Source organism: Pholcus phalangioides, unplaced genomic scaffold (assembly GCF_987345545.1).
Source record: "Pholcus phalangioides strain wild (caught in Gottingen) unplaced genomic scaffold, Ppha-v1.0 ptg000042l_1, whole genome shotgun sequence".
NCBI lineage: Eukaryota > Metazoa > Arthropoda > Arachnida > Araneae > Pholcidae > Pholcus > Pholcus phalangioides.
In genome coordinates this window covers 28,131,090-28,156,956 of record NW_028301628.1, presented here as the reverse complement: position 1 = coordinate 28,156,956, position 25,867 = coordinate 28,131,090, and the positions used below count along the sequence as shown (strand labels likewise).

The window sequence follows — 25,867 nt, the reverse complement described above, 5'->3', positions numbered from 1 at the left end:
AAGGCATCGTGACTCATGAAGCAAAAGTTTCTGGAAAGGAGTGATTAAAACCTAGCGTTTATTGGAAGTCTCAAAAACTTCAGCGGCCATTAAAACGAAATAAATCAATATTCTCGAGATCTTGACAAAAGATTTCGGAAGTCATTGGGAGGGATCCAGAATTTAAAAGAAAAGAAAAAGCGATTTTAAAAACCATTTTTAGAATAAGATTCCACTTTTCTATAAATGAAAAATAAATTGAAAAATATCGACTTGTCTTCACTTCCGATCTCTGCAATGTCAAATTCTTTGACAATTCTTTTTGGAAAGGTGTTGACAATGAGTATTTGAAGCTCGGGGGGAAAGAAAGATCATCAAGACTTCTGTATAAATGTAATTTTTCTTAAGGATTTTCGGGTTATGAAAGGACCATTCATCAATGCTACTTATAAATATCGGTTCTGAAATAAGCGACGAATGCACAAGAAGAAAGCAATAGGAAAAGCTTTGAGCTTTATAAAGCTCAGGTTCTTCCCCTATTCGGTGATGGTTTCATCGGAATGACTGATACTTTTGGATATTGATAAAAAGGAAAAGAAATGTATAGAAAATGGTTTTCTGTTCTTCATTTCCCGATGTTATCTAGGAAAGAAATCATTATTGCATTTTTTTTTTTAGTAAATGCTAATCAAAAGAGTATTTTATTTCACTATCTTATGATTTCAAATATTTTTGTATTTAAATATTGTCCGTTATTGGTATTTTGTATATATTACGATTTATTATAAACTTTTTTCGAAACCATTTTTCGGTTACACTATTACAGCATTACAATATAAAAGTTTTACAAAATTTCTTGTACAAAACTTGCAACTTGAAAAATGCAACGAGTAAATATTATATATTTTTTTATATAAACCGATTTCGAAACTATTTTCAAGCCAGGATTATACAATAAAAGTTTTATAAAATTATTTTATAAAACTTGAAAGATGCATACAACAAACGTATCGGTTACGTTTGAGCCAATGTAACCAATTATTATTGGGTGTTTTTTTATCGAGTTTTGTAAAAGTGATTTTATCAAACTTTTATAGTGTTATTCCGCACTTAAGAATAAGATGATACTTTTCTATGATGAAAAATACAATATTCTTCTTTTATGTCTTCAATGTAAAATTATACTGTTTTCTTTGACAAATCTTTTGTGAAAGGTATTTAACATGTTTCCTGTCCTGTGAACCACACGTGGGTCTGATGTGGACAATGTTAATCAGGCCGGGATTAGACTATAAAAGTTTTGTAAAAGTGCTTTTGTATAAAACTTGAAAAATTCAACGAATAAGCATATCGGTTACATTCGAGCTAATGCGACCGATCAGTTTATTGGTTGTATTTTTCAAGTTGTATAAAAGCACTTTTACAAAACTTTTACAGTGTAACCCTGGTTCCCTTAAAGCTCAGGGGAAAGGCTCATCATCAAGAGACTTTTCTATAAATGCAATTTTTCTCTTAAGGATTGGCGGGTGATGAAAGAACCATTAATCAATGCCACTTGTAAATATATCGGCTTTAAAATACGCAACGAACAAGAAGAAAGCAGTAGGAAGAGCTTCAAGCTTTTTAAAGCCGAGGTTCTTTTCCCCTATTCGGTGATCGTTTCATCGGAATGACTGATACTTTTTCGATAATAAAAGTGAAAATTTATAGAGAATGGTTTTCAATTCTTTATTTCCGATACTATCTAGAAAAAAAATAATCAATATTGCATATTTTTTTACAGTAAATGCTAATCAAAAGAATATTTTATTCCAATATCTTATGAATTTCGATTTTTTTGGTATTTTATAGGGTTACATAAGATATTCTCACTTTTATCTGTTATGGTCTCGTATTGACTGCTACAATGACAGCTTCCAAGCAACGGCACTTTGAAAAGGTAATTTGCAAATTGATGTTGGAAGAAATAATCTTAATTTCTTCATGTAAATTTTAAGTACGTTTGAGCTCGGTTATAATGACCTCTTCCTTATAACGTCAATAATTGTCGGTCCCGGATAATTCCCATAGATTTTTATAGGTTAACCATCATATTGCTAACGAGCCTTACTTGTAACGTCAATGATAACGCAACGACCTCGGATATAACGTCACTTTTTGTCGTTATTCCGTATCATTTATCGTAATTAAGATCATCGATTATTTTTGTCGCACCACGGTCATTTTCCGCACACGCGGACTAATTAGACCGGGACCTACAAATTATTGCCGATTCAGAGCGGCCACCTTTTTTTTTTATACTCACCGATAGATTAGTGCGCTAACCCTCCGGTGTGGGATTCCCTGCGGTAGCAATCTTTTCTGCGGTGCCATGTTGTTGCCGTTTGTTTTAGTTCCACCACCGTGTCAGGAAAGTTTTTTTCCCCAAGGACGAATGTGGTATCGAATTCGTGACATCTCTGAACATCCTTTGGTACTTTAAGACGGGTGTTCCTAGGAGCAGGTTTTCTATGGTGCGTGAATACTGAAAACGCTGATTGGTCGGAAAAAAACCTGAATTTCAGGTTTTTAACCAATTTGCGTTTTCACGCTGTACCCGGTGCTGAAATTCTACTCCGAAAGCCTGGTTTTCCTAGGAGCAGGTTTTCTGTGCCGCGTGCAACGTGAATCGCTCAGTGCGACACACCGTTCACCCACTCACCAATAAGAAAAGCAGTTCTCCTACAGAGCGCAAAACGGCTCACGACAGCGCTTTACGTCAGCGTGATTGGCTGAGTGCTTCTGGAGGAGTCAAGTGCGTCGTGCGCAGCGCGTTTTGACGATGTCCTCTTCACTCTCGTGTGTTTTCTTTCCCTTCCCTTCAAACTGAAGCATGCAGACGAAAGAGTAGAGCTGATGCCAAGGCTATACAATATGATATAGCCACCCTGATCTGATGCGCCATGCTAAGAAAACACAAACGCGTAGCGTGCGTATGTAACACGTTTCTGCAGACGCAAAATGGTCTAATTCGGTTCACGCTGCGCAAAAAAACCTATTCCTAGGAAAACCCGGCTTTAAGCGAGTATCTTATCGACCTGAGCAACAAAGCCCTCATAATTAGGAATATAATATAACACGCAATTTTGCCCTCTCTGACGTCTTTGTATAAAAATATCCGGTGTTTTATATAAGCGGACTTCAATTCATATCCCTTACTAAAATCGGGAATGAAGATAGTTTGCATAATTAATGGATTATTTTTATAATCATTTGACTATAAATGCATAGAAATTTCTTATATTTTCCATATTTAATTTTTTTGCTCATGAAATATATAATTTTTAAATTCGTATAGACTTGCTGCCGCACTGCATTTCTCGCCGACTCATTTATAAGGAATAATTGGCAATTTTGCCGGTGATTGACAATATTTTCAACGAGAAATGGTCATGCCATGTATTTACGTGCCCGAAAAACTCACCGCCATTCACTTCTAGGATAATTCGTCGACCAACAGTTCACTGAATAGAAAATTCATCGTTGGGAAAATTCACCGACAAACAATTCACTGACCTCAATTCGACATGAGTGAATGAATGCTCGAGTGGGCAAATGAACGAGTAAGTCAATGAATGAGAGTGAGTGAATGAATGAGCGAATCCGGCCTGTGGCTGAAACTTGCTCGCTCGCTCACCAGATCACTTAGTCAATCACTGGGCAGCTTATTATATCACTCACTCAATAGATCGCTCATTACGTCACTCACTCACAATGTCACTCAATCACCTGTTGGTGAATTGTTAATTGGTGAATTTTCCCAGCACTAAATTTTTCATCGCTGAATTGTTGGTCGGTGAACTTTCCCAGCGGTGAATTTTCCGTAAACCATGTACAATCGACACTCGTTATAACGACCCCCCCCCCGTTATAGCAACCACTCCATTACAACAACCGGTAGGATAAGTTCTAAATGTTTTTCACAGAACAACTATCATATATGTTTTACTTTCGATATTAAGACCCTCCCAATATAACGTCAGTTTTCGATGGGATGAAGGGGATCATTATATCGAGCGTCGTCTGTATGATCCCAATTTCCCGTATTTTTCTAGATAAAATACGGTCCTCCCCAAAGAAGGACTTCACTTACACCATTTGATTGCAAGTGATTATATTTTTTATACTTGAAAGCGTCAAATTCCGTTATAACGAGAAATTTTCGTAGAATCTTCGATGTTGTTTTAACGGAGTTCTGCTGTTGTTTCGAACAGGTGCTAATTTAGATAGAGAAAAAGATGATACGGTCTAGCTAAATCGAGCCCATTTATAAAATTTTTATTGCACTCTAAAGTTTCTCAGTAAGTGATTTAATAAGTAGAACTGGTTTCTCGCTCCAGGATGGGGAGGTTGAAACAGGGGGGCCACAGGAAGAAAATGTGGTCATAAGGCGTATCGTGAGAACGTTTTCAAAGATTGTCCTTGACAGACACGGGGACCCTTTTTGTGAAAACGATTGCTACTTCACTAAACACCAACTCCGGCCATATCGCAATTCACTGTCATTAACGAGCTCGGTAGGGAAATTAAGGTGCCATCTATTGGTGTGACATTCCCCAGGTTCGAATCTGGTTTTCTCGAATGACTCATTTCAAATTATGAAGCATTTGAAGGGTGGTATGAAACAGCACCTCCTACAGATAGGCGTCCGCACTCTGCTTGTGATGTCAGTAAGTAGTCCATTTGCCCCAAGAATATTCGGGGGGAAAAAAATTCCCTGCTCGTGCCAGTATCATCGTTGTGAGGAAAAGAAATGATCTCGGGCTCAGAATTGGCGATTTCTATGCCCCACATCCAATCACTATGCGGTATTTAAGAGCCAATCTATTTCCGAATGACGTTTATGGCAACCCGTGCGGAGGCCTATCTCTAGCAGGTGATGAAATAGTACAGTGCGGGCTATACAAGTGGTCGATTTGGCGTAGCCATCCCCTAAAATCTAGTCCGCGTCGCACCATTGGCTACGACATAGGTTGCCGCTGTGGTGGTCGAGTGGTTATAGTGCCGGACTCGTGATGCGAGGATCCGGGTTCGAACCCCACAGTGGTGGTCGGCTGAAGTTGGTTTTCTGTGGTTCTCAACTTCAAGGCGCAAATGCGAGCCGATCTCCCCGTTAAAAAGTCTCGCCACAGAGAGCAACAGTCCTACAACGGTAAATCATTCAACCATAACACTTCACTCATAGTTAGTAAAACTGGGGGCAGATGGCAGCACTACACATAACAAGCATTACACAGAAACAAACGTCAGGTTGCACTACACGTACGCGCACATTCCCGCATGTACCGATTCGTTGGGGGGTTCCGCGGCGGGGGGGGGGGGGTGCATGTGTGGTTAGCAGTAGTAGGTAGGGGCTCGGGGATCCATGATGTTCTTAAGTCGGCCGCCTCGTTGGGCGGTTTGCCTGTTGTGGCGTTGTATTTGTATAGTTTTATGAAATCACTAATATTCCGTACACGGTAACAGCGTACGAAGCATTACTAATCAAAGAGGAATAACAAACGATGATTAAAAGTTTTAGTTGAAATAAATTCATTTACTTATTTATCTTTACAAAAAATTAATAAAATCAAATTCACGAAATTGGTAATTCTATAGTAATTTTTGATTTAATATGCGTATATTATTTTGTTTTATTCCGAAAATTTCTTGTTTTTATTCATTTGTTCTTGCTGTGTATACGTGGTAATTACACACTAGATGGCGTTAATTAAAAAAATATCTGCATCATTGATTCTTAGGGTCCTTGGAGAGAGATTGGGGGGGGGGGTCCGAGAGTTTAGATGAGATAACTATTAGCTTTTGGGCCTTAAATTATTCTGTGCTCGGCATTATTCTGTGAAGGGGTCCGTGACGCCCATCTTACTGGCAAAAGAGGGGTTCCTGACCTTCGTCGTGTAAGTATAAAAAGCGAATGGAGCAACAAATGTTAAGAATCCCTGTTGTGTACTAAAATCACGAAAATCGCGTTAAGAAATTAATTGGCCTAATTAATATAAATTAATTAATCGCACAGAAGACTAATCTGAGTAGGGCCACAACTAATATTTTTGTTTGAAGGGATAGATTTAATTTCGTACTACCCCAACTCTCTACTACTACTACTTAATTGTACATGCATCGCCATGAACACATTCTTCTTGTTGCATGTAGATGCATATGCGTAGCCTTAACGTATTTATGTTGCCAGAGTTGCGCTTGTTTCGTGTTATTGCTGGTGCTGCCATCTATTTTTCATATTTTGAAGCGAAGATGGAAATGCTTCTCCATTCTGCACTGAAAATACATTTGAATTTTTTTTTTATTTGAAGCGAAGTTTTCTTTTCCTTCAGTCCTTATTTCAGCCGCGTGGTTCAGTTGCACCCTTTGCCCCCCCCCCCCACCCCGTTCTAGTCGTACATATTCAACAGACACGCCACTAGACAAGCACTCAGACTGTAAGGTATACACACAGGTACACTTCCGGTACAACTCACTAAGTAGTAAATTGCCCATAGTGATAGATACATACATATTCTAGGAAGGGCATGCGTTTCCTTGAATAACTGTAAGTCAAAGCTGTTCAACCTCTAGGAGAGTGCGGGACACTTCATTCGTTTGAAAATGTGTCGCGGACCACTTAGGGGCCATTCAAGTATTACGTAAGCAGATTTTCAGCCATTTTTGACCCCACTCTCCCTTGTCAGCAAAAGTCAGCAAAACGCTGGACCCCCCCCCCCCCCCCCCCGTCAGCAAAATTTCGTCAGCAGCTTAGAATATTTCATATCTTCAAAAAGAGGTGGATGATGACGTAAGCAACCTTCAAACGCCCCCTCCCCCCCGTCATCAAAAGTCAGCAAATCCGAACCCCCCCCCCCATGCTGACGTGATCACTCACCAACTTCTTCACTTCCTCATTTGCTCACTCATCAATTTCTCAGTCACTCATTTACTCATGTGTTCACTCACCAACTCCTTCACTTCCACATTTGCTCACTCACAACTCCCTCACTCCCTCATTTGCTTACTTACTCACTCGCTGACTCATCTGCTCACTCACCTACTCACTATGTCACCTTATCGACGAATGCTTGTCAGTGAATTGCGTAGCATTTAGTTGTTGGAGAATTTTCCAGTGGAGAATTGATGGCGATGAATTTCCCGCATACGGATTGAAGAGCAGACATTCCAAAAAAAAATCACTTAGACCGGTGGGTGGGCAGCCGTTGATGCTCTCAAAACTGCCCTATGTATAAAAACACGCACTATTATCCTCCATGGACACGTAACATACTACATCTAGAAAAAACATGAATAAACCAAAATGAATATTTCATGGAATATCCATGAATCCAACCCCCCCCCCCCGTAATCAGATAGCATAGCAGATATTAATTAATACATGATCACGAAACAATCTTGATTGAAATAATCATTATAAATATTAATCGAACCGTTTATGTCGATAATTATCACAAACAAAAATAATAAAACTAAAAAAAAGAGCCAACAGCGCCAACTCGTAATTGATAGCGCGTGGATGGAATTTCATTAATTCGCGGCACCAACCGTATCGATACTCTCTTTCTCTCTCGCAGCAACTTGTTGGCTCTTTTCGCAGAATAATTTCCTCTAGCGGATACATTGATGAATAAATAAAGACACTGCTGGCTTCTCGATTGTTTATCATCCATAATTCAAAGATACGTATACCGAGGAGGAAACAGAGAGAGAGAGAGATCAGCGGCTCGAAACCCTGCACCGTCATCATCAGTGTATAAGTTTCCTAAGGTTTAGCCACTGATAACTCGATTGCACGAAGAATATCATCTCATCCTACCTCTGCCATGTTGGATTTTGTTTTTACGTATTTTCATTTCCCTGAAGAAGAAGAAGAAGAAAAAAATGCAGTCCATTTGTGTGCTATCCTCGACGACGAGTTCCCGGATGTTCCTTCCCCTCCCTCCACCCTCCCCCTCTCCTCCTATCTTACATCTTTTATGATTCTTGCTCATAAGATATTAAGTATTAATAAGCATATTGCCTTCGTTCTCGATGTTCTTTTTTTCGACTTTTCTCATGCAGTTTTCTGTATATATAATTTACTTTAAAAAAAAAGCGCCATCTTAACGTCGTTAAATTGGCGCGTTTTTTTTTGTTTTTGTTTTTTCATTTTCAGCGCCAAATGATTTTTTTTTTTTTTTGTCTTGTTGATTTGCTTCATTGTCGACGGCAACGTCATTGAATTTTAATGATTTTGTTTCCTATGTGATTCGGGTTTATTTTATTTATAAAGTAATTTGTTTTATCTAAAAGATATTTTTAATGTTTTGCTCGCATGGCATTAAGAGGAATAGGTGATTGAAGGGGCGGATTTGATGGGGTTGTAACTACCCGTCGGAGCCCCGGTATCACTATTTATATGGGTTTACCACGAGGAGAGTTACCAAAAATCTTCCGCTCAAATTAAGAAGGATGGATGATAGCACATTTCTGCAAGAAAAATAATATTTTAAACCGAGCCAATGGCAATAACCCACATATTTATAAGATACGAGCATTAGCCAGGTTAATGAAGAAGTCGCCAAATATGGCAATCTTGCCCGTCATCGCGAGGAGCTTCCAGCCACGGGCAATTCCTCCAAATTTCGCCACAGTGGTGGTCGACTGAAGTTGGTTTTCTGTGGTTCCCAACTTCAAGGCGCGAATGAGAGCCTATCTCCCCTTCAAAAAGTTTCGCCACAGAGAGCAGCAACAGGCCTACAACGGTATAAATCTTCATGCATAGTCTGAAAAATTTATGCCAGATGCCAGCACTACACACAAACAAACTTCATGTTAGGTTCACAACACGTATATGCGCATTCCAGCATGTACCAATTCACTGAAAATTCCGCAGAGGAATGTGGACGAGGTGCATGTTTGGTTTATTAGTCACCGGCAATTGCGGAAAAAAAAAGTCCCCCCCCCTTTTTCTCTCTAAGTGGCCATTCAAGTATTACGTAAGCAGATTTTCAGCCATTTTTGACCCCCTCCCACCCGTCAGCAAAATTTCGTGAGCAGCTTAGAATATTTCATATCTTCAAAAAAGGGGTGGTTGATGACGTAAGCAATCCCCTCCCCCTTTGTCATCAAAAGTTAGCAAATCCGAAACCCCCTCCTCGATGCAGACGTAATACTTGAATGACCCCCGAACGGTATTATGTGCGGGGGTTGAAATATTTTTTCACCTCACTTGTAGGGTTATTTTAATCCCCCAACTCCTTTGGCTCCAGCTGAAATTGTATTTTACTATGCACTGAAAATGAAAGTCATTTGTATTTCAAGGTTCTATCGCAAAACAATGTTCAGCTTGACGTGTAGTATCCGTGTACCAGAAAGTGTACTCCGGGGTTATAAGTCAATCAAACAACGTCGAAAGAAAACGTTTTATGCGCTATTTTTCAATCAATTTCTGCTAATTTAAAGGTCATTTGAAGGTGAATTTTCACTGGAAGAATTTCCTTCCAAAGTTGATCTTTCGTACACCCCCTCCCCTCCTCCTCCGTGGTGTACCTCCCGTTTTGCCGGTAGAAATCTATGTTTCCTCTGTCTTTGAAAAGCACGTGTTTGCACATTTGCGATGTTTTCCGGCATCTCATATACGGATTTCGACGCCATTTACAATCATATCAGTCACGCGGTTCGTACCATGAGATGAAAGCTGCCTACATAGGCCCCGGAACCTGGGGGGGGGGGCTGAGGCTATTTGAGCCTACCATCCCCAATAAATTTCGTGGGGGAGAAGGCTTAACCCCCCCCCCCAATAATCATTGAATATGCAATGCAACGCACACCCCCCCCCCCCGAAGTACGAGCTTAAATGCCATACACAGTATACGGGACGACTGACAATTTGCATCCTTCCCCTCCCAATGGTTTATTTATTTCGGGCGGCAATTTTAGGTGGGAACAAAGAACACCGTGTTATAAAATTATCGAATTTTGAAGTTTTAAGGCAATAATCATAGTTACGGTTCTGATTCATACGTTTCCCAGCCCTTCATCCGAGTGAAAAACATTGAAAACAAGTTCTTTGCCTACCGAGCCTGGAGCGACCGCCAATAGATGGCACCTTCATTTCCTACCCAACTCCACCGGTAAGTAATTGTCGTATAGCGATATGACCGGAGTAGGTGTGCGGTAAAGCTATTACGAATGGTTACGTACTACTGCTTCGCCTGTTTACGTACTTTGCCATGACACACATGGGAATTCGGAGCCAACATCTCACAAATGTCCCCATTAATTTCTGCTATTGTCGCATTCCCTGCTCTAAAGAAATGAATATTAAACCTTATCTTGAATGCTGCGGACAGCTCGACTTCTTTAAGCATCTATATCAGTGCCGTAGCGTGCCTTCTCTTGGGTCAGACTTTTTCCAGGAAAGCAGGGTCTATTGAAATGACTGCTTCTAAAATGGAGGGGAGACTTTCTCCTCTTCTCATTTTGTCGATTGTTTCAAACAAGAAACTGTCAAAAAAATTTAAAACAAAAAAAAATGAGTGTGCATTTTTTGTGGGCCCCCTAATTTAACTCGGGGGCCCCGAGACCCAGCTTAGTTACGGGCCTGATCTTCAATTCTCGACACAAAACTTGAACACACGCACCACTGATATAATTTCAAAATATTATCTGTGTATTCATAAGGGGATGCCGGGAGATGATACTGTCGGTATTAAAAATCACGAAAGTATTATTTTTAAAAATGTATTGCCAAATACAGTAGTCCGTTATAACGAGTATGGCTTATAACGACAATCTCGATATAACGAGTGATTTGCAGGTGATTGTCAAAGAGATAATATTACAAAGACATCCAGTTATAACGAGAAGTCCATCATAATGACAATTACTCCCGTGCGCCATTGTTAAAACGAACTTCTACTGAAAAAAATAAATATCTCCCTAAAAAAACTTCTCTAGTTCATAATTGGTTTTCACCAAATACTGTACGGATTACGGCCAGCGCCATCTTTAGCTAGAGGTTTATAAAGTGTTGTTACGGGGCTGTTGTTAACCGAGAAATTATTGCACTGAAATCAGAAGTGAAAGATTCTGTTCTTTAAGAAGTCTCCACACCTTGTTTTGGTCAGATTTCGGGAGCATAAAATGAACGTGGGTGCAATGAAACGATCATTCATCAGTAGCTATAACAGATATGAAAGTTTCCTCAGAATTACGAGGCGCGTTTGGCAGGTGTACATACGCAATCTTGTTTACACGTCATGCAGCATTGAACGTTGATGATAGCATTTCTAATAGCTGTCGGCATGTGGGGGTGTAGCTCAGTGGTAGAGCGTTCGCTTTGCATGTGAAAGGCCCGGGGTTCGATCCCCCGCACCTCCATTTTTCGACAAACATTTTTATTTTTTTGTGTCGTATGATTGTTATTAATCGAGCTCTTAAAATTCAAATTGAAAACCTCTAAACATTATATATTCGTATATTACATATTCTTTAGAATTCAACAATCAGTCCACAAACAATATCCTCTTGGAATATGAATAATCAGTCAAGTAAATTCAACAATCTTCTTCTGAACAATTAGTTGTCAAAGACGTTCTTTTGCCCCATATCGGTTTACAAAACATTGCATTGTCTTTAATAATGACTTAAACAGTGTATTTTGTGAAAAGAATTCGTCTTCAAATGTCAGTATTTTTTCCAGCAATCAGTCTATAAACAATACCCTCATAAAAGACAACAATCAGGCTGTAAACAATATACTCTTGTAATTAAACAATATATATTCTTGGAAGACAACAATATATTCTTGAAAGACAACAATATATTCTTGGAAGACAACAATATATTCTTGGAAGACAACAATATATTCTTGGAAGACAACAATATATCCTTGGAAGACAACAATATATTCTTGGAAGACAACAATATATCCTTGGAAGACAACAACTCTTGTAAATCCAACAATATTGTTCTCACAAACATTGCACTCTCTATAATAATGCATTTTGCAAGAAGAATTCGTCTTCAAACGTCAATCTTCTTGCCAACAATCAGCCTATAAACAATATTCTCTTGTACGTCAACAATCATTTCTCGAACAATGTGCTCTTCCCCAACAACAATTTTTCAAAAGCAGTGCATGAATGATCTGAAATCAGGGAAGCCCCCAGCAAGAAGAATCGAGTAAATTTTTCCAATTTTTTTTTTTAGAAACAATAATTCGGGCTGAAATTCTTATAAAAATAAAACCATGTAATAAATACTACTTCAATTTTGATCTCTAAAAAATCATACCTCCTCTTATACGTCAGAGATCGTCTTATATGCGAATGAATGTACGTTATTTGCTTGGGTAAGTTATTTTACAAGGAAGTCAAAGCCACAAAGAAATCTAAAACAATTTTTTTTGTAAGAAATTTCAAATTCAAATCTCCCGTGAATTTTCATGCTGCAAGTTTGGCAACTATGCTGATTTGCAGGGCTACCCTGGCATGGTCCAGAGCCTTAGGTGCACAGAAAGGGCCGTGATAATCAGATATCTGATACTTTTAATTTTCTAGAACAAGTATGTAGATTGGCGAGGTAGAAAACCCTCAGAACATGACTTTGCCAAGGAGGATGGCAATGAATATAAGAGGAGAATTTGATCAAATTTCGATCATCTTTTACGTTAAATGCATTGCGGTATACTCGATTTCAAACTTGCATAATTTCTTATCGATATAAATATTCGATGAATGACAATTTACTGAATGCCCAAACGTGTGTCCGTAAACTTTTGAATCAAAAGAGACAGCCACTTTGTTGGCATTTTGCCTGTTTTTGGCATTTGTATTAATCAAAACGGTAATCGTATTGAAAAAAATCTCATCCATGTTTCGGGGTTGTTTTTCTTCTATTAAAAACAATTAGAACTATTTGGGTTATTTATTAATTGGTTGTTCAAACACAATTTATCTCATTGATTAATTGTGAAAGAAAAAAAGCAGTGTGAAACAGCATTTTTTTCGTTAGAATCAACAAAGTTCAAGGATCTTTGGCCAACAAAGGTCAAGTAAGATGGCAGCGGTCTTGTTTTTCCGAATTGTAATCGTTTCTTAAAGACTCTCTTTTCGTTATTGGTGGCCCTCATTAAGACGTCTTTGAAGAATAAGATAAGAAACAACCAAAAATAAGATATTATTACAAATAACAGTAGCACAAAAAAAAAAAACACCAAAAACGGGAATAAACATTATTTCACATTATCAGCCGAGATTAGAGATGACTTAAACCTTGTAACCGATCAACACCCAGTCAGTCCATTACGATTGATCGATTGCTTATCGGCAAGGGATTTAATTGCTGTTATTTTAGGATTTCCGTCGTTGTGCTGCGAATTTCTTGTAAGAATATATAGGCCATCTGTTTCTGCTATTTAAATTTTTTGCCGTTTTTTGTCTTTTTTTTACCGGATTTCTGCTCTTCCTTAACCTTTCCTAAATTATGGCTCTTTTGCGGTTTCTTTGAATTTCTGCCCTTCTTTTTCCTTTTCTAAATTCTTGTTCACCCTTTTCCTGATTTTTGAGCCCCCGTTACCTTTTTTGAATTCCTGTACTTCTTTGATCTTTCATGAATTTCTGTTTTCCTGCCATTTTCTGAATATTTTTTTATGCCATTTATCTTTCATGATTTTTTTTTTACCTTTCATGAATTTCTATTCTTTTTTTGCCATTTTCAAATTTTCTATCCTTTTTGGCCGTTTTTTCTCATTTTGACCCTCTGTTGTTCTCGAAATATTTGTCCTCTTTTGTCCCTTACTGAGTTCCTGCCCTCTTTTGTCCTTTACTGAGTTCCTGTCCTCTTTTGTCCTTTACTGAGTTTCTGTCCTCTTTTGCCCTCCCACCCTAATTTCTGACCCTCTGCTGATTCTGTGGAATTTCTGTCTTTTTTTTTAATCTTAACTGAAATTACTCTGGGAAAATACTACTACTGAAATTTACCTTTCTCTGATTTCTGGCTCTATTTTGCCCTTTCCTGAGTTTTTGCCCTCCTTTGCTTTTTGTAATTCTTGCTACCTATTTGCTTTATCAGAATTTCTGTCCTGTTTAGCCTTTTTTTCTAATTTTTGACTTGGTTTTTTTTCTCAATTCCTGTCTTCTTTTGTCATTTCCTAATTTCTGCCCTCCCCCTTTTTGCCTTTTTTTACTTTTTCCTTTTACTTTTTCCCTTTTTCCTTTTTTTACTTTCTTAAAATTTCTGTCCTCTTGCTGTTTTCAACAACCCTTCTTTTTTTCTTACCTTTCCTGAGTTTTGGACCTTTTTCACCATTTCTAATTTCTGGCTCTATTTTGCCCTTTTCTGAATTTTTGTCCTCCTTTGCCTTTTGGAATTTCTGCCCCCTATTTTACGTTTTGTAATTTCTGCCCTCTTTTTCCTTTTCTAATTTCCGCCCCTAATTTGCCCATTTCTGAATTCTTTTCTTCCGCCCTTTTTCTAATTTCTCTCTTTCTTCTTTTTCTGACCTTTTTTTTAGGCTTCCATCGTCCTCAATAATAACATGCCCCCACTTATAAATTATACTGGCTTCATATCGGGCAGATTTGAACTTCGGTAAATTTACGTTAAGGCGTCAAGTGTATCATTAGCTCTATCGACGCTAAGATATTCAAATGTTCCTTCCCTCCATCTACGAAAGGCTTACATATCTATACGTTGTAATCAATGCAAACTTCGCAATTCGCTCTGACACGAGCACGATCACGGAGCCCTTGGCAACGTCATTCAATTGACTCAATCGAATGTATGGTATATATTTGCAATGTCTGCACACGAATACATTATATGCATTCGAAACCCTGCTCTTTGGAATATCAATCAACAGAGCAGCATCTCCTGATCTTGCGCTGAGCCATTTAATGGGATCTTGAGGCTTCAACTCAACGAGGTTGGGTGATTGTGTTTTGCATATTTGCATATTAGTGTATATATCATGGTCAATGACTGAAGCCTGGGCACTTCGGGAAGCGACCGGTCACTTCTGACAATGACCAGCTCTCGATGTAGCCGTGGAGTGGTCCGCCACTTCGTGAACTGCTCAGACTTCGCATGTTAGCCGTAACACAGTATACATATTTACGTGAAATGCTTGAGGCCTTGAAATTTCCGGATACATAGAAGGGAGGGGAAAAAGACAGTGTTGATAATCTCTTGTCAACATACAGTCATCCAACAATGCGGCAAAATTTTTCAAGCGACAATCACTCCTCCAATAATAACCTTTTGTCGCCATTTGCCTCTAAATACTACTTTCTTGTTTAGATAATAATAAATGACAAACAATGCTATCTTGTCAGCTATTGGTTTCCTCTCCTTTCATTTATCAGTTTTCAAACAATTTTCTATTGTAAAAAAAACACCAGAGCTTAAACAATACGCTCTCGCTAATAATCAGAGACTTCAGAAAATTCTCTGTTGGCGTGAAATTGATTTTTCATCAAAACTTTGTTGTCATCAGCTAGTTTGCTACCAACTACGTATTAAAAGTGTATCCAACCAAACTGCTGTTTTGTCAACACTCTTTATAAACAATAATGTTTTGCCAGACAATGTTTATAGACAATGATGTTTTGTCAACAATATTTTTAAACAACATTTTCCCTTTAAGTAATATCTTCAAACGACGTTGTTTTGTCTAGAATGACTGCAAAATAAGTTTCACAAACTTTGCGGTCTTGTCAATAATATTTCCAATCAATGCTGTCTTGTCAATATATTTTCAATCTCTCTTTCTAAATACTGTATTGCTAATAAATATTTTCAATCAATGCTATCGAGTCGAAAATATCCCCGATCACAGCGTCAACCATTTCTTCAAACAATTCCCTGTCTTCGCATCAATATCTTCTAAAATAGTGCTCCATTATCAATAATATCCATCGAAGATATGGTAGGAGTATAGTATAGATATAGTATAGTATATAGAGTAGGATGGTGTGTCCTAGTCCTTTTCAATATCAATAATATATGAAATCAATCCTGTCTTGCCAACGCTGTCTCCGAACAATGTTGTCTTGTTAATTGTCTCTAATGAATGTGTTGCCTTGTATATAAGATATTATCTGAAGATACATATCACCAGATAACTATCATGATTCCGATATGAATGAGGTATCGTAGGGTTTTTCTCAAGGAGGAGTATCCATAGATGCTCATTTTTTATATTACAATTGATGTCTTATTACATTATTGTCTTATCAACAATGTCTCGAAACAGTGGTGTCTCATCAAAAAGTCCTCTTATAATACTATCTTATCGAAAATACTTCTAAACAACGCTGTCTTGTTCAAGATGACAGCAAAAAATATTTCCCGGATAATGTTGTCTTGCCAATAATATCTACAAACAATGCCGCTTTGTCAATGTCATCAATATCTTTAAATAATACTTTATTGTCAATAATTGGAGATGAGAAGAGAGGCATGTCTGGTTTTTCAATATTATTAATTACAGAAAACAATACCGTCTCGTCAATATTATCTCCAAATTATGCTATGTCATCAAAAATATCTCCAAATTATGCTGTGACTTCAACAATATCTCCAAATTTCGCTGTGTCGTCAAAAATATATCAAAATTATGCTGTGTCGTCAAAAATATTTCCAAATTATGCCGTGACTTCAACAATATCTCCAAATTATGCTGTGTCGTCAACAATATCACGAAATAATGCCACCTTGGGAGCAACATCTTTGAACAATGCTGTATTGTCAATGATGTATCCAAATAATGTTGTCTATTTTGGGTTGCTGTATTTTATAAATATACTTGACATACATATTTTTCATGAGCATTATTACTAATTTTATTTATTGTGCTAATTTTATTTTATGTTTTCATTCCTTCCTCAGCTACCCTCGTTGGGCATTTACCCTGTTATGGCCCTGGAATTTGTATTTGAATTTGTTAACCCTTTTCAAACTATGTTGTTTTGTCAACAATGTTTTCAAACGATTTCCAAACTGAATGAGGTATATATATCATCAGATTTTTTGGAAATAGAAATAACCGTTTGGTGTATTCCGATTGAAGTCTTATTTTATTAGAGTCTAGTCAAACTTCTCGAGCAATACCGCAATCAACGCAACAATTGTTGAACAAACAAGTTGTATGATTCGATATCGGTCCAACTGTTCCTGGGGGGTTTTTTTTTTAACCCGTTCCTAATCAATTTTATGCTAATTTCCTGCCTGGAATCCATTCACGAGTCATTCCGGCTTGTTTAAGAGCGTTTCCACAAAGCGTTATTTTATCTGCTAGAAGTGATTTTCATAAACACTTACAGGAAAGGCTATTATGAACTCAGGAAGTGCTCAAGACGAAAAAGAAGCGGGCTTCTTGAGAGCTTCCAATCCGTCATTCATAGCGACGACGACGACGACGGCTATTAAAAGCATCTGAAACGGAAAAAAAAAATTAGTATTTCCGTATAAGCTTCATAATTGAACACGTGAAAGAGGGCGTGATACCACAAGTGTTCACTCTATGACGTCACTTTTTTTTGACAAAACCACTAAGAACTTGTTCGGAATCGATTAATTAATCAATACAAAACGTCCTTGTGTCTAGATAATTATTTTCTATAAACTCGTTTCTGCATTTCTAAAAACATATCACGAAGTTGTCATTACTATTATGTTTTTTTAATTAGCTGAATATTCTTTTGGTCGTTTTTAATGGAGCTCATTAAATCCAAATTGATTGAGATGATGACGTCGATGAAGCTCATTTTAATAATTAATTTCCTTACCTGAATGTCGTTTAAGAGAAAAACGTATTTGAATTAATTATCCATAGATACTGCATTAAGAAATCAGGTTTATACGTAACATATAGTATTCCCTAATGATATCATTTGATGGGTTTTTTTTCCATAATTACTATTTGGGAATGGTTTGATTAATTATGGGTAGGGTGACTATATGCCTCCATATTTTGCGGGACATTACTTGTTTTTACGCGTCTGACCATATTTTCTCCGAGAAAAATACTGTAATTTGGGATTCCAAGTACCGGAAATCGCCGATTGTCACTAAAATATGATGTCAAAAGCAAGCAAAATTATCAGTTCTGACTGAAATAACTGAAAATCGCTAAATTGCGGGAAATGAAGCGATGCTATATTTGATGCTATAAATTGCAGTGAATTGAAATGCAATTTATGAGAGAAAAAAAAGTAATGAATGTGTGTGATAAATATTTATATTTTTTAGTCACTTTTTCTAATATCTCAAAACAATGCTGTTTCCGACAATGTCTCCAAACAATGCTAAATCATTATGGCTAATAACATAAATAATGGTCAAGTCATTGGTTTTTTTATTGCTCTTATTGGGTTGCTGTACTTTTTATATAATTTAGATATATAAAGACATCCATATTTTTTATGGGCATTTTTTTATGTGGCTTCTCAGCCACTTCGTTGGGCATTTTGTCTGTTGTGGCCTTTGCATTTGTATTAACAATATCTCCAAACAATTCTGTCATTAACAATATCTGAAAATAATGCGATGTTGTCAATGATTTTTACAAACAGTACAGGTACTTTGTTGATTTTGTCAACAATGCTGCCTTCTCAATGTGATTGATATCTTCAAATAATGCTTTGTCATCAGTGACATCCATTGAAAATGTGAACGGGGCATGTCTGGTCCTTTAATATCAATAATTATCGGGAAAAATGCTGTCTTGTCTACAACATTTCCTAATATTGCTGCCTTATGAACAATATTTCCAAACAATGCTGCCTTGTCAATGTAATCGAATATCTTCAAATAACGCTAATCAATATCTTCAAATAACGCTAATCAATATCTTCAAATAACGCTAATCAATATCTTCAAATAACGCTAATCAATATCTTCAAATAACGCTAATCAATATCTTCAAATAACGCTAATCAATATCTTCAAATAACGCTAATCAATATCTTCAAATAACGCTAATCAATATCTTCAAATAATGCTTCATCATCGCTAATACCAAATCTTAATCCATTAGTTCAAGTAAAATCACAGTTTAAAGAGAATTTCCAATTCCAAAGAATTTCCAATCCGTCAGTCAGATTTAACAATAACGAAAACTAGTCAAATCAAGGGTTCGAATGGTGGTCATTAGACTTAAGGATTGGGTGAAAATTCAAAAGGACTCTCTCTCGTAGCCATGTAATCATGGATGTCTCAAACGCATTATGGTTCAGTCTAGAGTTATTTTCGTAATCTAGAGATCACTATATTTGTGTTATTGACTTGGTATTTATTTTGAAATTAAAAAAAAAAATTGAAAAATTCACAAATTTATACAAAACCCGACAAATCATTGATAACGTGGATTCTCACCGAATAGTAAGTACCGATGCTATTCAGTAACACGTTAACAATCCAGAAAACTTTTCAATTGAAAATGCTCAATTTCTCTTTTTGTAAATTACCAATTGAAAAATAAATCAGCAATTCGATATTATTTACAGTTAATGGATTCCAAGATGTGCTGTTGATTGGAATAAGCATAGAAGTATACGGATTTCCTCCATTTTTTGGGTGATCGAAAGAGCATGGGAGATGTCCATTCGTTTTGACCCGGTATTTATCAAGTTAATGGTAAGTGTATTTAAATAGTATTCTAATTGTAAAATGTTGTCATAGATTTATTGTGCTTTAAGGTGAACCCGTTTTGGCCCCCGGAAATATCATCTCTGACATTTCACCCCCCCCCCCCCCAACATTTAGCCCCCAATGTTTCGCCCCCGTTCGATCGATTCTTCACCGATTTAGGATACATACCACCAACAGCATGATTTGGGTAGTGTGTTATGGTGGTGATGGTGCTCTCGCTATAACGATAATCTGTCCTCAACGAAATTTTTTTTCAACTGTTGAATAGCATTGAATCGATATTTTAGAGCGTTAAAAAAAATTTGTGAGCATTATTCACATTTTTACTTCGTGCTAATTATACATGTAGGTGTCAAAATGTCGGTGACGAAACGCCAGAGGATGAAATGCTTTGAGAAAAATGTCTGGGACGAAACTTCAAGCAGCGAAAAATCCCGGTGAGGGAGGGAACTGCACAGACCTCGCTTTTGACGTCAACAAGTATGCACCTACTTCGGATATAACGATGCATTTTCCAGCCCTTTTTTGCTTAGGTTTTTTTTTCCAAGAAATATTTAGAATTTTGGCATAGCGAAATGTTCATCTTTTCTATTGATAATACTGGCGATAGAATCTAATGCATGACTATGATATCATACCGCACACCAACTACAGTCATATATCGCCAAACGGGAATTTCCAACCAGTGGAGCTGGGTAGGAAATGAAGGTGCCATCTATCGGCGATTGCCCCCAGGCTCGGCAAGTAAAGAACTTGTTTCGAACCCGTGGACCTTGACGGCAACTTTTATAGTGGCAGACGAGCATCTTATCACTGAGCCACTTGGTGATGCATAACTGTCGATTATTGTTCCTTTTCCATACATCATATGGACGGTTGAAAATCAGTGTGGTCTAAGTCACTGAAGTGCAAATTTTTAATAGCAAATCGTTCTTTCCTGAAAGCCATACGGTCTCCCCCCCCCTCCCCAGCGTCCAAAGACTTGGCTGACTGATCTAATGTATGTGTTTTTAGGGTGGCATTTACAGTTATCAGATCACAACGAAAGTGTAGGATAACTACTTTTCTTTTAAATAAGACGAATATTTATGAATAAAAATTTACTTCCGCGGTCATCATTGTAAGCAGTTACAGTTGCAACTTTGCAAGGATTCTAAGGATATATGGTGGGAGAGGAGGGGGCATTATATGTTTTTCCCCCTTACTCATTATTGACATAAATTTCAGTTCATGTCACCAAGCGAATTTGTGTCTGGTACTTATAAGTACTGGTAAAATCTATAATGGGGAATATCGTTTTATCGGAAGGCAGGCCGTCGTCATAATAGCCGTTCAAGTATTACGTCAGCGAATTTTTGAGCCATTTACAATTACGAGCCATTTTTGACCCCCCCCCCCCCCCATCAGCAAACTTCGGCAGATCTGCTTCTTACCTCTTAACACATATTGGTGGGATCAGAGACGTACGCGGGAGGGGGAGCACCCCCTCCCCCCCCCCCCCGCAGACGATCAAAAACTGATTTTGTTAATGCAAAAAAATATTTAAAAAAAATTAAAATTCCGATAGAAATTACATTTAGATGTTACAATCAATTTTTATTAATTTCAATGCTATTTGAAGGCTAAAAACTCGACGTTTCTTTTTAAGAAATTCATTGCGACCCACCCTCTAAGTTAAGGTACCCTATGTGGTAAACCCTTGGCCCGCGGATCAAATGTGATCCTAGGGGTTTTCTGATGTGGCCTGTCCCTCAAACTTAATTTTGTAAAAATGAGCTAAGTGGCACATTTACAGATCGCTTAAGCACCCCGTGACACATTTTCAGATCATTCAAGTAGGCCAGTGGTACATTCACAGATTACTAAAATCACCCGTGACACAGTTCCAGAAAACTTGAGCGATCCGTGGCACATTTAGAGATTCCTTGAGTGACTATGCGGCTCAGTTTTGGAGCACTTAAGTGGCCCCCCCAGTGCGGTTCTACATCAATCAAGTTACCTGCAGCACATTCCCAGATTACTTAAGTGATCCACGGCATAAATACGGATCACTTGAACGCGTGACGCAGTTCCAGAAAACTTGAGTGGCCTAGACACATTTTTCCAGATCACTTGGATCTGCGAAACATTTAGAGATCACTAAAGTGGCTCTGTAGGGGGCCTTATCAATAGGGAGATTGTTAGTTCAGGTGCCCACAAAAACTAGCAAAAGATTTTTCCCTAGTTTTTGGAGTATTGAGTAAGAATATTTCATATTTTTATAAAGGGTGGTTGATGACGTAAGCATCATCCAAATCCCCCCCCCGTCATCAAAAGTCAGCAAATCGGAAACCCCTCCCCCCATCGATGCCAATGTAATGCGTGAATGTCCCCCTCCCCATAGTGCACCACAATATTGTACTGTTTTGATATATAGGGTGTTTCAAAAGGAATCACCCGATTTGAAATGCGTATATTACGAAAAATATTGAACACATAGACACTTAAGATTAATTTTATATTACATGGCTAATTATAACGTTGTTTCACAAACCAAATTAAAGGTGCTCAATATGTCTACCTTGGGGTGCACGGCATATGTCTATGCGGCAGTCAAATTCGTACCCAACCTTTTGCGAGCATGTTTGCATCCACGGCTGCTGTTACGCGTATCTTCAGTTCGGCTAATGTAGCTGGAAGGGGAGGCACATAAACGAAGTCTTTTATAAACCCGCACAATGGAATCCCCAAATAAATGAAATAGCTTACCCCCGGAGGTAGTAAATTGTAACCCAATTGACACGTTTAAAAAGCAATACGATAAACATGGCGTAAATCGAGAAGCTATCCATACTTAGAATAAGACAACCGTAAGTATTCTTTATGGGCATTGTATAATATTTTATCATGTGTATATATTGTTTATAATTTTTGTTAATTGTATTTTTAATTGGGTTGCTATATTTTTGAAATATATGACATCCATATTTTTATGGGCATCTTTTTCTCAGCCACCTCGTTGGGCATTTTGCCTGTTGTGGCGTTGTATTTGTATGTAAGAAGAAATCGCACACTGTGAGGTCCGGCGATCTTGGAGGCCAGTGATGTTTTATTCAATCTTCAGGTCCCGTACGGCCGATCCATCGTTTAGGAATGCGGTTGTTCAAACATTCTCGAACGTCCGAGCTCCAGTGTGGTCCTGCTGGAAAATAGTCATCCGAATTGGTTTCTAACTGTGGGAAAAGCCAGTTTTGACAAACACCCAAGTGGCGGCCGAAGGAAGAGCGTTAGCGCTACCTGTCGGTAACTGCGTGAAACTCGAGATTTGATTTCCCTCTTTCTACCTATACATTATTCGATCAAAGCGGATTAAAAGGTGAATACTTAAGATTTTTTTTTAATCGGATGATTCTTTTTGAAACACCCTGTATTTTCCACATCCAAGCTATAAGTACCACCGTTGACATTTATTTGAGACAAAAAAAATTTAAATTAATAGATTAATTAATGAAACTCAATTAGATGTTTTGATCTTGTTGAAGTATTTACTGCATTAGACACTTTTGTATGCTACATCCCCAAAAAAGTGTCCCTTTAGAAATGCAGAAACATGAAATACATGCTTTTCTTCGGTGGTGAAATAAATAAATGTTTCTACAACAGCAATATTCAGCATATTTGCATTGTTTATTTTCATTGCAAGGGGCAGAGTGCTGACGATACTTAATTCGGTGTGTATACTAACTAATTTTTGATTTCTAGGGCTGAAGTTTTATATAACTAAAAAACGACCTACCAAAAATCTAAATGATATTATTTCATTTTTTTCATGATGTGGTAGAACTGAAATGGTTAAGCCGGTTGAACGACAGCAGAATTCCTCATCGCAAAAACCGGTTTTGGGTTGCAGCTAAGCAAAATCAACCATTAAAACCACCACCATGCTGTGCTAGCCACACTTCATAAACAGGTTTTGGTGCTGCAGGTGTGGACCAACACCACCTATAGAAGAGGGCCTCCGCACGAAGCTCCTGACGTCAATGAACAAGAGCATTTCACCTGTAGTCCTTGGATATAGCAGGCCGACCGCACGCTCCATCTTTACCCTTTTCTATGTAGTATATCCACAATGGCTATAGGTGAAATGATCTTCTTCAGTGACGTCACAAGCTTCGTGCAGAGGCCTTCTTCTACAAGTAGTGTTGCGTGGACCCGGCTTCAGACCGATATTGTCTGAAAAGGAATATTATTTCGGTCTCTTCAAACAGGTCTCACTGTACAAAAAATTCCGCGATCTTTTGGAATGTCGTTATAACAAAGGTCTCTCGTTTAACTGTGATTCCACGTAAACCTTTATTGAATACAATCGGAAATACATTTCTTAAAAGATAGAATGAGGAGGGAAAGCATTTTTGAACTATTTGATATCTTAAGATACCGCATCCTAAATATGTCATTTAGGATTAGAATTTCAGATACCGCATTATACGCATTACACATTCTTGATACAAATTAGTTTCTATAAACGACAATTACTAAAAAAAACGCATTCAACCAAACGAATTCCCGGGTTCACGCTACTATTCCACAGAAGATAAATATAATGGTATTCTTGATAATATAAATTTTCAATCGCTATTAGAAAAATGCATAAATTCTTATTCATTATCGTTATCACCAAACAACTTGGAGAGAGAGAGAGAGAGAGAGAGAGAGAATTCTAATATTAAATTTATAGCTTGAGGGTGATTTAATTATAATTCCGATAACTACAAGTTTGTTTGGTGGTGTGGAAAATTCTTTGAAAATGATTCAATTATCTTATTGGTAGAATTTGGCGAATATATTTATTTTTAAAGCGGAAATGGCTATAAAGGTACAGTAAATTTCTCTATGTTATATTATGCCAGCTTCTAGGAATTTAGAAAAAAATTATTTTGATATTTTTTAACTAAATATCTTGAATTAAAGAAAATTCTCCAATAATTCCATATGAAGCATAAATAAAAAAATGCAGTCTAATAAAGTCGTTTGGGGGGCGCACCACTTTGGTTGCCTATGCTTTCCTATGGGAAAAATCTACTTCATTTTTAAGGAACATTTAAAATTTTTTCTATTAACATTAGGCACTCAATTTTTCTTCAAATTCTATGGATATTTTTTATACAATTTTTAACAAGAGCATTTAGGATTTTAATTGTTGGTTATTTTTTCCCCCTAAAATTTTAACTTCCACAACATGCAGGTTTTCCAAAAATCACTGAAATTTATCCCTAATTTCTGCCTCATAAATTTTCTTTAAATCATTTTAAAATAAGAAATACTCTCATTGAAGTATGTAGCATATTGGTGTTTAGAAAAACACGCAAAGTTTGGGGACATTTGAACAAGTGGTGTTCGGAGAAATGTTCCTTGTCTGACAAAAAACTCAGTTTTGAGGAGAGTGCTTTTCAATGGAAAACATACATTAGCATATACTGTATAATGCCTGTCAACAGTTTAGATTAAAATATGTTTAAAAAAAATTTCTAGTGCAAAATAGAACTAAAACTTGAACACAGTTAGACGTAGAAAATTTTACAGTATTTGAAAATTGAAAAATTCAGAGAAATGTGGTTTTTTTAAGAAAATTTTCGTACCCAAACCCTCCCTTGAAAATTGATTTAAAAAAGAGACACAAGTCTCATTATTCTCTCATCCATTTCTCTCCTTTTCTTAAATTGTAATATTTTGAATTTTACTTCTCTGTATATATGTTTATTTTATTATTTGTTATATGAGGATATTCGTTATACGGAATATTTGTTGTTCAGGGGATTTGTCTTCCAACTTGTGCATACTTTCTCTCTGTATGTGTGATTACCTTATTGTTTTTTACTGATATCCCTGCCTTGCCTTACCAATTTTATTGGTTATTTTCAGGACTAGGATTTCTATGTCTTTGCATTTTTTTTTCCTGTACTGTATTTTGAATATTTTGCTATCTTACGCGTTAAAGCCATGGTTTTTTAGTAATTTTAAGGCCTTTTTTTCATTATTTTTAATAATTTTAGTGTATTTATCGTGACCTTCAGAATTTAAGGCGTATTTTTATATTTTGCAGCATTACTTGTTATATTTCATCATAACAATGAAGAGTGATCCCCCCCCCCCAAGCTATATCTTTCTTAGCTTCACTTACTACAACAGGATAATAATTGGTGATTTTACGTACCTTTAACACACACCG

The 25,867-nt window shown here is 37.2% G+C and overlaps 1 protein-coding gene and 1 non-coding gene across 3 annotated transcripts in view; both read left to right on the top strand.

Annotated features, from left to right (window-relative positions):
- The window catches only part of LOC149064731 (heparan sulfate glucosamine 3-O-sulfotransferase 1-like), a 147,436-nt gene that overhangs the window by 48,075 nt on the left and 73,494 nt on the right, over nucleotides 1–25,867 (top strand). Inside the window, exons 2-3 of one of the 2 annotated variants that reach the window (XM_089254949.1) lie at nucleotides 1,831–1,918; nucleotides 19,515–19,644. The gene's annotated coding sequence lies outside the window, so the exon portion shown is untranslated. The remainder of the gene's footprint in view (nucleotides 1–1,830; nucleotides 1,919–19,514; nucleotides 19,645–25,867) is intronic. The other variant, XM_089254950.1, reaches the window with a different exon arrangement.
- Nucleotides 11,314–11,385, top strand: TRNAA-UGC (transfer RNA alanine (anticodon UGC)). The gene has a single exon. It is a non-coding gene; the product is annotated as a tRNA-Ala (tRNA).